The sequence below is a fragment of the Rutidosis leptorrhynchoides genome, chromosome 2 (genome assembly GCF_046630445.1).
Source record: "Rutidosis leptorrhynchoides isolate AG116_Rl617_1_P2 chromosome 2, CSIRO_AGI_Rlap_v1, whole genome shotgun sequence".
In the NCBI taxonomy this organism is placed as follows: Eukaryota; Viridiplantae; Streptophyta; class Magnoliopsida; order Asterales; family Asteraceae; genus Rutidosis; species Rutidosis leptorrhynchoides.
Window position 1 is genome coordinate 453,279,573 of NC_092334.1, and position 16,070 is coordinate 453,295,642.

The window sequence follows — 16,070 nt, forward strand, 5'->3', positions numbered from 1 at the left end:
CGGCTCGTGATATGGAGTACCTTCTTCATTTCTCCATAGGGTAAGTATTTCGCGAACCCATCCCCACTTTCTAAAGAAATCACGATAGTTGATCGGTTGGTGCGCTCCCGTCACGCTATCTTCGGAGTCAGAAGAACTTGGTCGATTCGTAGAGGCCATCGTACGCGATCACAGAAAAGATTTTTGGTATGAAAAGCTTAGTGACAGCAAATAATAGTTGGATGGTATTCTCAATGCATAATATGCATAGATATATATATAGTACCAGGATCCCTTAAATTACGGAGAAATTTACGGAAGATATTAAGCAAAGTCTATCGTAATAGATACGCTAAGATATAAATTTGTCTATACACTATCTATGCAATAAAGGCAGTAAGGCATGTCTAGACTTAAGAATGGGAAGCAGGCAATTCCCTAAGGATGATAAGTAGATGATTTCCGACTAGAAATGATAAGCAAAACTTTTGACATGTAGACACGGTCAAAGTCCAGACTCATTAATGTATCCTAACAACTACTAGTCAGACACACTAATGCAAGACATGGTTCGCTAAGACCAACGCTCTGATACCAACTGTAGTAACCCGAACTAATCCATCCGGACGGAGTCTTCAACAGTTGGTTCCATTGCGATGATTGACTCCAAGTAATATCTTTAGTATGAGCTAATGCACAGCGGAAGACTTAATTAATACCTGAGAATAAACATGCTTTAAAATGTCAACATAAAGTTGGTGAGATATAGGTTTGATGCTAGCAGAGTTATAACTATGGACCACAAGATTTCATATATAAAAATATAATACACTCGCAAGTGTATAAAATCATTCTAAGCAGTGGCACCCGGTAACTAGCCTTAACAAGAGTGTGTACCCCTGAGTTATAATAATATGTGCACCGAATCATGTGCGTTCCGTTAACCTCGAAGTACTAAACACCCGTTCTTCTAGTTTAATAGTGACTAGAACAACATCTGGGTGGGGGTGTAAAACCCGATAGATCTATCTTTAGGATTCGCGCCTACCAGTTCATAAACCAATAGTTAAAGTTACCAAGCTAGGGGATTTTTGATTCAAACCCATGTAGAACGTAATTTTAGTCACTTGTGTCCATAACGTAAATCATTTATAAAAATAGCGCATGTATTCTCAGCCCAAAAATATTTAGAGTTTAAAAGGGAACTATATACTCACCTAATGTATTTTGTAGTAAAAATACATATAACATCATTGAACACGTATAAAGTTGGCCTCGGATTCACGAACCTAAATTAATTATATGTATTAACACACATATTAATATTTAAACAAATTTATGTATTAATATTAGTAATATTAGTTTAGTTAGGTATCTTATATAAATAGTATTTATCGTACTAATTATAATAATAATAGTATTGATAATAATAATTTTAATAATTAGGATAGTTTTAATGACAATGATAATCTTAAATAAAAGAAATTGAATATTTTGATAAAAATGATATAGATAATAATAATGCCAATAATCATAGTGTTAAAAATAATAATAATGATAATAAAAATGATAATACTTATAAAAAAATGATAATTTTTAATAAAAATACTTTTGTTCATAGTAAAAATATACATATATAATTTAATGATGATGCTAATAATAATAACAATGTTTATAATAATCATAATGATAAAAATGATAATAATAATAATAATAATAATAATAATAATAATAATAATAATAATAATAATAATAATAATAATAATAATAGTTTTTAATGATAAGAATAATAATAATATTTATTTTGATTAACAAATGGTTAAGTTAACAATAATAGTAATAACAATACTAAAATTTTAAAAAATGATTCAAATTATAATATTAATAATATTAATAATGAATTTTAATTACTTTGATAATAATACTAATACTAACAATAATAATAATACTGATAATAATAATAATAAATAAGAAATTAATAAAAAAAAAATATAATTGCTACCTTATGTATAAGTCTTTAAAAGAGTTTGTCACAAACGAGACTCGAACCTGCAACCTCCCGCATACCCAATACCCTCCCTAACCATTATTCTGCCTTCGCATTTTTGTTTTATTACACGCAGCAAAAAAATATAACCCAAATTCCAGTGTCATTTTTAATACGTTTGACTAGAAATGTAAACTGGATCTTGACCCAAACAAAATAGAAACACGGCCCTATGTCCCCTTCATCTAAAAACCCGAAATACTAGCTCATTTGTATTTGATTAATTGATCCTAGCCCAAATAATTGACTAAGGCCAAGTACAAATATTGGATTTCTTTTGGTGAGTTTGTGGTGCGACAGGATTTGAAAAGGAAGACAGAATACAAGATATTTGCCAACAACAATATTCTCAAAGACCCTACAATTTGACCTCCATGTGCTTTCTTCCTTCCACTTGCAAACCGATGGGATTAAGTAATTTTTTTTTATAGTAACAGCAACAATTGAGAACAAGATGTTCAATTAGGAAAATATACGAAGCATCATCATTATCCTCTCAGGTTTATAATCATTCGTATATCATATCACCATCGTTATTATCATCTTTGTTATGTGCTACTGTTCATCGTCGTCACCAACATCATAGTTGTTACTGTAACCGAAACAAAAACTAGCAGCTGAAGTAACACTCGATGATGACAAGTGATGATGATTATGGTTGTGGGTGGCCTTCGGCTTGAAGCAGAATAGAAAACAGAAAATGGAAAGAAAATGGTTGTCGTGGAGGTGAATTTATGGTAGAGGTTTCATAGTGATGGTGATTAGTGAAAACCGAAGCAAGAGAGATAGAGGGGTCGAGATGGTGAGGTGGTTGTGGTGGTTCACAGTTGAATTTGAACAGAAAAATGTAAACAGTTAGCGAGCAGCACATTTTTTTATATAATGGTTTAAATGGGTGATCGATGCGTCTTGGTGGTGGTGATTAATTTCAGTGGTGGTGGCTTGTTTCTTCAATCGTAATATATATAGCCAGTGGTGTCGACTGGCGGATCATGATGGCGGGGCTAGGTTGAAGGTACCGATAGTTGAGTTTTGCTTGAAGGAGAAAGAAATGAAAAACTCCACATGGTGTGGTTTTGTTCATCGAGAAGAAACATAAAATAGAAGATGAAGTGGTAGTAGAAGGTGGTCGTAATCGAATTAGTAGGAAAGAAACGAGAGTAGGAAGTGGGTTGATCGAAAAACCAAAGAAACAAAGATGTACCGAAAATAGTAGCAGGTTAGTTGATGATAATCGTGGTTGCGGTGATCATGGGGTGATTGCCGAAGCTGAAAAACCGACACATACATATGGTTTGAGTTTGTGGGTGTTGGTGGTTGTTTCACAAAGAAAGAGTGAGGGAGAGACAAAGAGGTTGTCATGGTGGTTATGGGCGTGTATGGTGGCGTTAAGTGGTGGTGTGAACGCCGGAGATGGTTCTTGTAGTGGTGGCAATGGTTTGTGATTAAAAGAAGAAAATACAAGAAGATCCGAGGGAGAGATAGGTGGATTGAGGTGAATGTGTGGAAAAAAGAAAAGAAAGTGGTTATCTTATATAATGTGATTGATCCTCTAATTAGTACAATTCAAAATACAAGGAGACAAATTACAGAAAGTTTGAAAACGATAGACTACCGAATTTTACTCTCTTGTATAATTACATAATTATCAATATCTATATATATTTTTATTGTATTTATATATATATATATATCTAAACATGTAATTGAACATATAATGTATATTTATATGTATCTTAATACGACCTGGTATCTAGTTCAAAAACGAAAAAGGTCGAATTCATAAACGGTTCGATGGTGGAGATGTAACACTGAAAGTCGATTTAGTATATAGTTTTATTTATAAATAATATTAATAATTAATATTATTAATAGTCAATATAGATAAATATATTATTAATACTAATATAAAATACTGGTATTTATAGCAAAAGAAAATAATAATAATAATAATATCAAATATTACAATTAATATTAAGAACAATGATTAAAAGTAATATAAATAATATATCAAAATGCATGTGTTCACTTCATATATTATAGATTGGAAATAGTAAAATAACTAATACACATAATAGTTCGTGAATCGTCAGGCATGGTCAAAGGGTAACAGATTATCCGAATATAAATTTCAGACTTTCTAGACTCAACAATAAGGTTTTTGCTTATCGTGTCGGAAACATATAGAGTTTAAGGTTTAAATTTGGTCGGAAATTTCCGGGTCGTTACAATTATTATGATTTGATATATATAGATTAAACCTATAACTCACCAACATTTTTGTTGACGTTTTAAGCATGTTTATTCTCAGGTGATTATTAAGAACTTCCGATGTCGCATACTTAAATAAGGACGAGATTTGGAGTCCATGCTTGTATGATATTGTGTAAAAACTGCATTCAAGAAACTTATTTTGTTGTAACATATTTGTATTGTAAACCATTATGTAATGGTCGTGTGTAAACAGGATAGTTTAGATTATCATTATTTGATAATCTACGTAAAGCTTTTTAAACCTTTATTGATGAAATAAAGGTTATGGTTTGTTTTAAAATGAATGCAGTCTTTGAAAAACGTCTCATATAGAGGTCAAAACCTTGCAACGAAATTAATTAATATGGAACATTTTTAATCAATAAGAACGGGACATTTCAGTTGGTATCAGAGCGTTGGTCTTAGAGAACCAGAAAAATTTGCATTAGTGTGTCTTATCGAGTTTGTTAGGATGCATTAGTGAGTCTGGACTTTGACCGTGTTTTCTTAAAAAATGATTGCTTAACATTTTTGTTGGAAACTATATATTATTAACATGTAAATATTATGTGATATATTAATCTCTTAACGTGTTTGATATTATGTGATAGATGTCTACCTCTAGAACAAGTCCCATTGACTCACCTAATAATAATGAAAAGTCAAATGTAAATTGGAAGAATTCGTGGACTGATTCACAAGTTCCCGAAGAGGAACCGGAAGAAGAGTCGGAACCGGAAGAAGAATTGGAACCGGAAGAAGAATCGGAACCGGAAGAAGAAATAGAACCAGTGGGGAAAATAATAAAACGGTTAAGTAGAAGAAAATCCTCAACCAACCGACCAAAGTTAATTATGGTCAATGGTGTTTCCGCTAAGGAAGCAAAGTATTGGGAGGATTACCAATTCTCCGATGAATCGGATCCCGACAAGGAATCCGATGATGTTATAGAAATTACCCCAACACAATTTAATAAGACAAAAGAGAACAATAAGGGAAAGGGCATAAAAATAGAGAAATTTGATTCCAAACCCGATGAACTTTATTTGTATCGTCAACACCTGTATTTCTTAAGTTGTGACAATAACCCGGGAACCTCTAAACCACCAGGTTTTTCTAAACCAATGTGGAAAACGACGGTTCATATTAGGGGAACATCATATATCCCTAAAAACTTAGCAAAAAGAACCAAGTTCGAAAAAGAAGAAATGAGTGAGTCGGAATAATATAGTTGTATTTGTGCGGTGTAATATATGTAATATAGTGTGCTTATGCTTTACGATATATGTAAATATTGCTTGTATTAATAAGTATCTTTTATGAATCTAACTCATGTCTATTTTACAGTATAAAAACACAAAATGGATAGACAACCCAATATTTTAGAAGACTTACCGGGAGACATGATTGATAAAATCTTGTCTAGAGTCGGTCAGAATTCTTCGGCACAACTATTTATGGCAAAATCAGTTTGTAAGACATTCGAAGAACGTTCCAAGAATGCCTTGGTTTATAAAAGGCTTTCGTTTGAAAGATGGGGGATATCACATTGGGAAACCCATAAGTTACGATGTGTTTACTTTGACGCATATATTGCGGGGAACCCAAATGCTATTTTACGCAACGGGTTAAGAAATTATTTTGACTCAATGTATCCGAATATAGGACTTCATGATTTAGAAAAAGCGGCTAACATGCAACATAAAGAAGCATGTTATGCTTACGGGTTAGTAATGTTCGCTTCTCACCAAAGTGAGAAAAAGAACATCGGGCTATAACTATTAAACAAAATGTTCCCACAAGTGACGGAGTCGGTAATTGGGGTAAGAAATGAGGTTTTTAGGTTATTACGAGACTGTTGGTCATTACGTAACCTTCGTCCTTTTGACGACATTACAACATGTTGTCATACGATCGGTCACAACGGTTACGTTCCACAAGACCAAGGATGGGAATTGGTATTAGTAAAACCAGAATGCATGACTTGTTTCTGGAAGTATGAATTACGTGTCTTTGTTGCCTTTGCTGAACGCCTTATTTATTAACAAGAATTATCTTCGCAACTACTTTGTATCAAAGTTTTATGTGCTATATTTCATGCTATATGTAAAATAGCGGTATTGTAGGTTTGCAAGTTATTGTATAAAGGTTTGAATATGATATATATTTTTTTGTGATTAGTTTTTCATATAGAATTGTAGTAGTTGAAATGGTATGTTAGCTACTAAATATGAACTTAACGGGTAGGTACTACCCGAATTTAAACTTATAAAACGCTAATATGAAGAAAAAGCTTTTATAAATGAGTTCATATTATGCTACGAGATACTATTGACTACTCTTAATATTCTGTATGATTAACTTGTTTCATTTGACTATTTGAAGGAAATGGCACCGACTACTCGACAAACCTTGAATATGAATCAAGAGGAATTCCGTACTTTTCTAGCTTCAAACATAGCCGCAGTACAGGCTGCGCTACATACCAACAATAACCTTGGATCTAGCAGTACAGGAAATTGTGTAGGATGCACCTACAAAGAATTCACTGCCTGCAAACCTTTGGAATATTATGGAACCGAAGGACCGATCGGATTGAAACGGTGGGCCGAGAAGGTCGAATCGGTGTTTGCCATAAGTAAGTGTACTGAAGAGGACAAAGTGAAGTACGCTACGCATACCTTCACAGGTTCTGCGTTAACATGGTGGAATACCTATCTAGAGCAAGTGGGACAAGATGATGCTTACGCACTACCGTGGTCAGCATTCAAGCACTTGATGAACGAGAAGTACCGTCCCAGAACCGAGGTCAATAAGCTCAAGACAGAACTTAGAGGGTTACGAACCCAAGGATTTGATATTACCACGTACGAAAGACGATTCACAGAATTGTGCCTATTGTGTCCGGGAGCGTTCGAAGACGAGGAAGAGAAGATCGACGCGTTTGTGAAAGGATTACCGGAAAGAATCCAAGAAGATATAAGTTCACACGAGCCCGCCTCCATACAACAGGCATGTAGAATGGCTCACAAACTAGTGAACCAGATTGAGGAAAGAATTAAAGAACAGACGGCTGAAGAGGCCAATGTGAAGCAAGTCAAAAGAAAGTGGGAGGAAAACGGTGATAAGAATCACCAATACAACAACAACAGCAATTACAATAATAATCGCAACAATTATCCCAAAAATCGCAACATCAATCGCAACTACAACAAATGGCCCAACAACAACAACAACAACAACAACAACAACAACTACAACAATCATCCCAACAACAATAATAACCGCAACAACAACAACAATCAGAAGCAGCTATGCCAAAGGTGTGAAAAGTATCACTCGGGGTTCTGCACCAAATTTTGCAATAAGTGTAAAAGAAATGGTCATAGCGTGGCGAAGTGTGAGGTCTACGGACCAGGGGTTAACAGAACGAAAGGAACAAATGGTGTCGGAACGAGTAATGGCGGAGCAAGTAGTGTCGGAGCAAGTTATGCCAATGTAGTTTGTTATAAATGTGGAGAACCGGGCCACATTATTAGAAATTGCCCGAACCAGGAAAACACGAATGGACAAGGCCGTGGAAGAGTTTTCAATATTAATGCAGCAGAGGCACAGGAAGACCCGGAGCTTGTTACGGGTACGTTTCTTATTGACAATAAATCTGCTTACGTTTTATTTGATTCGGGTGCGGATAGAAGCTATATGAGTAGAGATTTTTGTGCTAAATTAAGTTGTCCACTGACGCCTTTGGATAGTAAATTTTTACTCGAATTAGCAAATGGTAAATTAATTTCAGCAGATAATATATGTCGGAATCGAGAAATTAAACTGGTTAGCAAAACATCTAAGATTGACTTGATACCAGTAGAGTTAGGGAGTTTTGATGTGATAATCGGTATGGACTGGTTGAAAGAAGTGAAAGCACAGATCGTTTGTTACAAAAATGCAATTCGCATTATACGAGAAAAAGGAAAACTCTTAATGGTGTACGGAGAAAAGGGCAACATGAAGCTACATCTTATTAGTAATTTGAAGGCACAAAAACTAATAAGAAAAGGTTGCTATGCTGTTCTAGCACACGTCGAGAAAGTACAAACTGAAGAAAAGAGCATCAATGATGTTCCCGTCGCAAAAGAATTTTTCGATGTATTTCTGAAAGAATTACCGGGACTACCTCCACATCGATCTGTTGAATTTCAAATAGATCTTGTACCAGGAGCTGCACCAATAGCTCATGCTCCTTACAGACTCGCACCCAGCGAGATGAAAGAACTGCAAAGCCAACTACAAGAACTATTAGAACGTAGTTTTATTCGACCAAGCACATCACCATGGGGAGCTCCTGTTTTGTTTGTCAAGAAGAAGGATGGTACATTTAGGTTGTGTATTGACTACAGAGAGTTGAACAAACTTACCATCAAAAACCGTTATCCACTGCCGAGAATTGATGACTTATTTGATCAACTACAAGGCTCGTCGGTTTATTCGAAGATCGATTTACGTTCTGGATATCATCAAATGCGAGTAAAGGAGGATGATATTCCAAAAACTGCTTTTAGGACGCGTTATGGTCATCACGAGTTTATGGTTATGCCGTTTGGATTGACTAACACACCAGCTGTGTTCATGGACCTTATGAACCGAGTGTGTGGGCCATATCTTGACAAGTTTGTCATTGTTTTCATCGATGACATACTTATTTACTCAAAGAATGATCAAGAGCACAAAGAACATTTGAGAAAAGTGCTAGAATTATTGAGGAAAGAAAAACTGTACGTTAAGTTTTCAAAGTGTGCATTTTGGTTGGAAGAAGTTCAATTCCTCGGTCACATAGTGAAAAAAGAAGGTATCCAGGTGGACCCGGCAAAGATCGAAACCGTTGAAAAGTGGGAAACCCCAAAAACTCCGAAGCATATACGTCAATTTTTAGGATTGGCTGGTTACTACAGAAGATTCATCCAAGATTTCTCCAAAATAGCAAAACCCTTGACTGCATTAACGTATAAAGGGAAGAAATTTGAATGGAAGGATGAACAAGAGAAGGCATTTCAATTATTGAAGAAAAAGCTAACTACGGCACCTATATTGTCATTGCCTGAAGGGAATGATGATTTTGTGATTTATTGTGACGCATCAAAGCAAGGTCTCGGTTGTGTATTAATGCAACGGATGAAGGTGATTGCTTATGCGTCTAGACAATTGAAGATTCACGAGCAAAATTATACGACGCATGATTTGGAATTAGGCGCGGTTGTTTTTGCATTAAAGACTTGGAGGCACTACTTATATGGGGTCAAAAGTATTATATATACCGACCACAAAAGTCTTCAACACATATTTAATCAGAAACAACTGAATATGAGGCAGCGTAGGTGGATTGAATTGTTGAATGATTACGACTTTGAGATTCGTTACCACCCGGGGAAGGCAAATGTGGTAGCCGACGCCTTGAGCAGAAAGGACAGAGAACCCATTCGAGTAAAATCTATGAATATAATGATTCACACTAACCTTACTACTCAAATAAAGGAGGCACAACAAGGAGTTTTAAAAGAGGGAAATTTAAAGGATGAAATACCCAAAGGATCGGAGAAGCATCTTAATATTCGGGAAGACGGAACCCGGTATAGGGCTGAAAGAATTTGGGTACCAAAATTTGGAGATATGAGAGAAATGGTACTTAGAGAAGCTCATAAAACCAGATACTCAATACATCCTGGAGCGGGGAAGATGTACAAGGATCTCAAGAAACATTTTTGGTGGCCGGGTATGAAAGCCGATGTTGCTAAATACGTAGGAGAATGTTTGACGTGTTCTAAGGTCAAAGCTGAGCATCATAAACCATCAGGTCTACTTCAACAACCCGAAATCCCGGAATGGAAATGGGAAAACATTACCATGGATTTCATCACTAAATTGCCAAGGACTGCAAGTGGTTTTGATACAATTTGGGTAATAGTTGATCGTCTCACCAAATCAGCACACTTCCTGCCAATAAGAGAAGATGACAAGATGGAGAAGTTAGCACGACTGTATTTGAAGGAAGTCGTCTCCAGACATGGAATACCAATCTCTATTATCTCTGATAGGGATGGCAGATTTATTTCAAGATTCTGGCAGACATTACAGCAAGCATTAGGAACTCGTCTAGACATGAGTACTGCCTATCGTCCACAAACTGATGGGCAGAGTGAAAGGACGATACAAACACTTGAAGACATGCTACGAGCATGTGTTATTGATTTCGGAAACAGTTGGGATCGACATCTACCGTTAGCAGAATTTTCCTACAACAACAGCTACCATTCAAGCATTGAGATGGCGCCGTTTGAATCACTTTATGGTAGAAAGTGCAGGTCTCCGATTTGTTGGAGTGAAGTGGGGGATAGACAGATTACGGGTCCGGAGATAATACAAGAAACTACCGAGAAAATCATCCAAATTCAACAAAGATTGAAAACCGCCCAGAGTCGACAAAAGAGCTACGCGGACAGTAAAAGAAAAGATATAGAGTTTGAAATTGGAGAAATGGTCATGCTTAAGGTTTCACCTTGGAAAGGCGTTGTTCGATTTGGTAAACGGGGGAAACTAAATCCAAGGTACATTGGACCATTCAAGATTATAGATCGTGTCGGACCAGTAGCTTACCAACTGGAGCTACCTCAGCAACTTGCAGCTGTACATAACACTTTCCACGTCTCAAATTTGAAAAAATGTTTTGCTAAAGAAGATCTCACTATTCCGTTGGAAGAAATCCAAATCAATGAAAAACTTCAATTCATTGAAGAACCCGTCGAAATAATGGATCGTGAGGTTAAGAGACTTAAACAAAACAAGATACCGATTGTTAAGGTTCGATGGAATGCTCGTAGAGGACCCGAGTTCACCTTGTTTAATTGCTAGTAATGGTTATTTTAACATGTTATTTGAGTTGAATGCTTATGAACTTTGTAAACATTTTCATATATGCTTATTTGAAAAAAATTTAGAATTGTAAAAATTGTGAAAATGTGTATAAGTTTAATTTTGATTAAACATGTTATTGTAATTGTTTCAAGTTGTTATTTTACTAACACTAATGCATATTTGGATGCACAAATTTTGTGTTTAATGTGTTTTGCAGAGATTTACTAATACTGATGGTGCATCATCATCATCTAGACAACCTGCTCCAGAACCTGAACCAGAAATGAAATATGAACCTGAACAAGAACCACAACAGGAACAACAACATCAACCTGATCAACACGTACCTTATTATGATCCGCTACAATTTGTTCATGCCTTCATAGTATTTCCGATGCATCCGCCTGTAGAATACCCAACGATTCCTGAACACACGTTGCATCCTAATCTGAGATTCGATAGAAGCTGGAGAGATTACCCAACATATCAAAGTAACAAATTTAAACTGATACCGAAAAATGTAGAAGTGCCGAGGGTAATCGATTGGGAGCCTTTAGAAAGGGTCCAACTAGTTAACTCAGTTAGGGAGCATCTGATCCAAAGGTATTGCAGTTCTTCTTTTTCTGATTGGGAACGTCTATTCACCATTCGTAGACCTGTATATAAGGAATGGTGCATTGAGCTTATGAGTACTATAGCGTTAAATGCAGATGTAGATAGGTTAGATGATAGAAGTTTTCTTAGGTTTATACTTGGCCGTAGGATGTACAGGATGTCCATGCTGGACATGGCCAGGGCTTTATAGATATATACTCCTGGTGAATTACTTCTACCCGATTGTATGAATTTGATTTATCGTGGTGAAAGGGTAGATAGGAATTTTGACGCAAACGCCGTCTGGAGGCGTATGTCAAATTATAATGTTTTTACGCTGGGAGGAAAACACTCCTACTTACATATTAACAAATCCGAGCTTCGTATAATTCATATATTTTTGGCTAACTCGATTACACAGAGAGGTCACAATAAGGAGAAAATGACCTTACATATTTATTTTACCTAAAGTGTATTCGAGACCCAAGAGGCTTTGTTAATATCCCTTACTGTGTTAGTTTTTATTTGTCTAAGATGGTGGAAGGAATACAGGAAGGGGGAATAATAGGAGGAGGTATTTTTGTTACTCTCATTGGAGAGTATTTGGGTGTAGATAGGGATCAAGGTGGTCCACTTATGGTATGTAGGGAACATGTTGAGCCTTTAGGATTGAGGGTCTATCAGGGTGCTAAGGTATTGAAAAGTAGACGCAATCAGGCAATACCATATGTTGGTAGTCATCCTCAGGTAGAGAGAGGTTTAGATGAGGAAATGGAGGAAGCGGATGACATTAGGGAGGCTATGACTGACGTCTACCAGCGTGTATATGAGGTGGAAATGACAAACGAGGATAGATTTGGCCGGATGGAGCAGTGGCAAGCCCGGAATGATTACGAGCATTCCAGGCAACGACAGCATGATAGATGGGACTATCATCAGCGTCAGATCATGAGCCGGCTGTCACCTCAGGATCACTACGTACCGACCCGACCCGCTTACTATCCTCCACACCAGCCCAAGATGAGACCACCATATACTCTCTACGACCCTAACCAGGCCTACCAGTACACCTATCACCAACCATGGAACCCGAACGACGACATGAACTGGAACACCTATCCAGATTGATATAGTTCCTGTTGGTGATTTCTATGATCTTTATCTTTTTATTATTTCTATTTATTTATGTTTAAACACATTATATTTTGATACTTTTATTGTAATGTTTAATATTTTTATTATGTTGTACTAATATTTCATATTTGATTTGAAAGTTGGATTTTAAGTCCCATTTCAAATTATCATGCATGTTTATATTTGTATTGTATGTATTTTATTTCATGTACACAACAGGGTAAAACAGCGCAATTTCAAAGACTGGCATTAAGTTCAGCAAAAGCTACTAATTTTGACGACAAAATGAAAAACAAATGTGATGTAACAATAAGACGGAATGAACAAATGATGTGCACCATTTATCATTCAACAAACAAACGCCAATATGTTTGGAAACTTTGATAAAATTTAATCATTTTTCTACGTTAATCACCCTCAATAATTTAAATTGTTACTGATTTCTTGCAAATGAGGGCATTACAAGATCTTAAGTGTGGGAAGGGGTTAAATTCTTTCGGATTTTAATTTTTTTTTTGACTTATACACTTGGTTACCATTAAAAATACTAGTAACGCAGTAGTTGTATTAGAATCTAGTGCTCTCTGATAATAAAGAACAGCCCTAGTCTTATATACTAACTACCCAATTCTAGTAAAAAAATTTCAAAATTTTCAATTAAATGAACTCAAAATCATGTTTATACATATTTATGAACGATAAAACTAGGTGTTAACACCGAAATTATTGTTACCTCGGAAAGGATATAAATTGAGAAACAACTCAAAATGTTAGAATTCATTTAAAATGGAATAGAGGACAATAAAAAGGCAAAGAAAGGAAAATAAAAGCCAAGTGTGGGAAAAATTTATCAAGTTATTTAAAACATATATCACATATTTTTGTACAAATAACTGAAGATACTTTTGTTTTGAACAATTTTATCAGTTTTACCCAATTTCTTATAATATATTTGAAAGAAAGATGGATCTACACGGTGAATCAATTCCATCCTTAAAAGAAAGTAAAGTCTTCCGAAAAAGACACGCGCTTCTTGATTTAGGTCAGGAAGTTGTCGTCCAGACCAGTTGTAGAGTCTACGAAAAACCTTGAAAAGTTTTCTCGAAAATCAGCTGGAAATCCACGGACCTCAGCATCAAACAGGGTCGCCAAGTGGTCAGACTTATCCTAACCATGAGAGGATCTGTCTCGTAAAATGGGGAGGGCGCCGTGCAAATTAGCTTGATAAGACTAATGAATCAGACCCCCAGAAAGGATAATCTCCTTTAAAGATCAAAAATCAGCCTTTAAGATTGATATTACTCAATCTTTGAGATTGACCTTAAAGATTGAGAATTCAAACTCATGGAATTCAATGATATCTAAACTCAAGCTTGAACGAGAAAATATTTTGATCAAAATTACAAACCGATTTGTTTTCTGAAAACCCATTTTTAATGCGTTCATTACCATTGAACGTAAAATCCTAGGAATTCACCTGGAATTCATTAGGTCACCTGAACCAAATCGGGTGTCAACCGTAAGAATGGTGGTTGCATAGCATGGTCAAAGACAGGACCTTGTGCCAGACCTAAAAACTATAGGGTGAGCTTTACTATTGGTCCTACTGTAAGACCCGTGTATTCCTTGTATATATGTAAATATAAATGATTCGGAAGTTGGGGTTTTGTTTTACAATTTAAAAAGGGGAAACTGTTACTGTCCAGGTACCTGCGCGCCGCGCATAATCGAGCTGCCAGATTCCTTGTTCTATTTAATTTAAAGCGAGGGCAAATTGGTAAATTCACCTATAACCCGAATTTATTACCTAGATCAGTTGGTTGGGAACTCATTTACTCCCACTACACCAACCTTATCTTCTCCCATTCACTCTAGAGAGAGAGAGTTGATTGTTGAGAGAGGAAGCTCATTTTGAAGGAGAAGGAGTTCGTTTCGGGTTTAATCGCAAGCTTTAAAGTTGTTCATCTCGTCATTTGCTACATTTTGATAGTTGTGGTATGCCTTAACTTCCATTTCTTGTTTTGATTTTGTGTATGGGTTAGGGTTTGTGTTGAAGATGAACACTAAGACCCATTTCTAGGTAAATTGGGTGTTTTGGGTAAATTGGGTCATGTAGACTCAATAATGGGTTAGCTAGGGTTTTAAAAGTGTTAATTGATGTTAAGAAACCCTAATTGGCTAATAATTGGTTAGAACACTTGCTTGATGTATAAATGGGTGCTATTTGGGTATAGATGACCCAAAATGAGTGTATTGACTTTTATTAGGTCAAATGGGTCAAAATGGACCAATGTTGGTTAATGTTAGTGTTTTGTGTTAAAACCTAGCGATTTAATGGGTATGAAGGCCTTGAGTGCCAAGTGTTAGGGTTTTTGGTGAAAATGACCCAAATTAGGGTTAAGTGTCCAAATGGGTCAAGATGAACTAGGATGGTGTGTAATGTGAGATTGGACCAAGTTGATTGATTGATTATATGCTTGTGAAATAGGTACGTTACCTCGGAATTCAAGCTTGGTTTAATAATCACCGACGGCATAAGGTGAGTGGAATAATTATGCGTATGTGTATATAATGTATTTATTTGTGTTGCGTGTATGTGGCATTGTCGCGGTGTTCAAGACACCACATTCTAGGTAACGAGTAGTATTGTCGCGGTGTTTAAGACACTACTCATTGTTTAATTGACATGTGGTATTGTCGCGGTGTTTAAGACACCACATTGTCATGGGAGTGGAATTGTCGCGGTGTTTAAGACACCACTCATTGTATTGAATGAAGTGTGGATTCGTCGCGGTGTTTAAGACGCCACATTGTCGTAAGGGTGAGTTAGTCGCGGTGTTCAAGACATCACCCGGGGGATTAGTGATTACGCGGTGTGTAAGTAACACTAGTGGATGTTATGAACTCCAACGGTCTTGTAAGTACCGTTTCCTTTGTTCGAATTGGTTAACCAAGGTTGCGTGAATTATGTATTGAAAGTATTTAATTATGAATCGTATGCTATTGTATTACTAGCTACTTGTGGAATTGCGGTTATTGGTATATGCATATTAATGTTGCATGATTTGTCGAATTGTTGACCCCGCGTATGATGTTGTGTAAGTGATGCATGTAAGTAGATTATATATGAATATGTATAATTATTGTGCTCACTAAG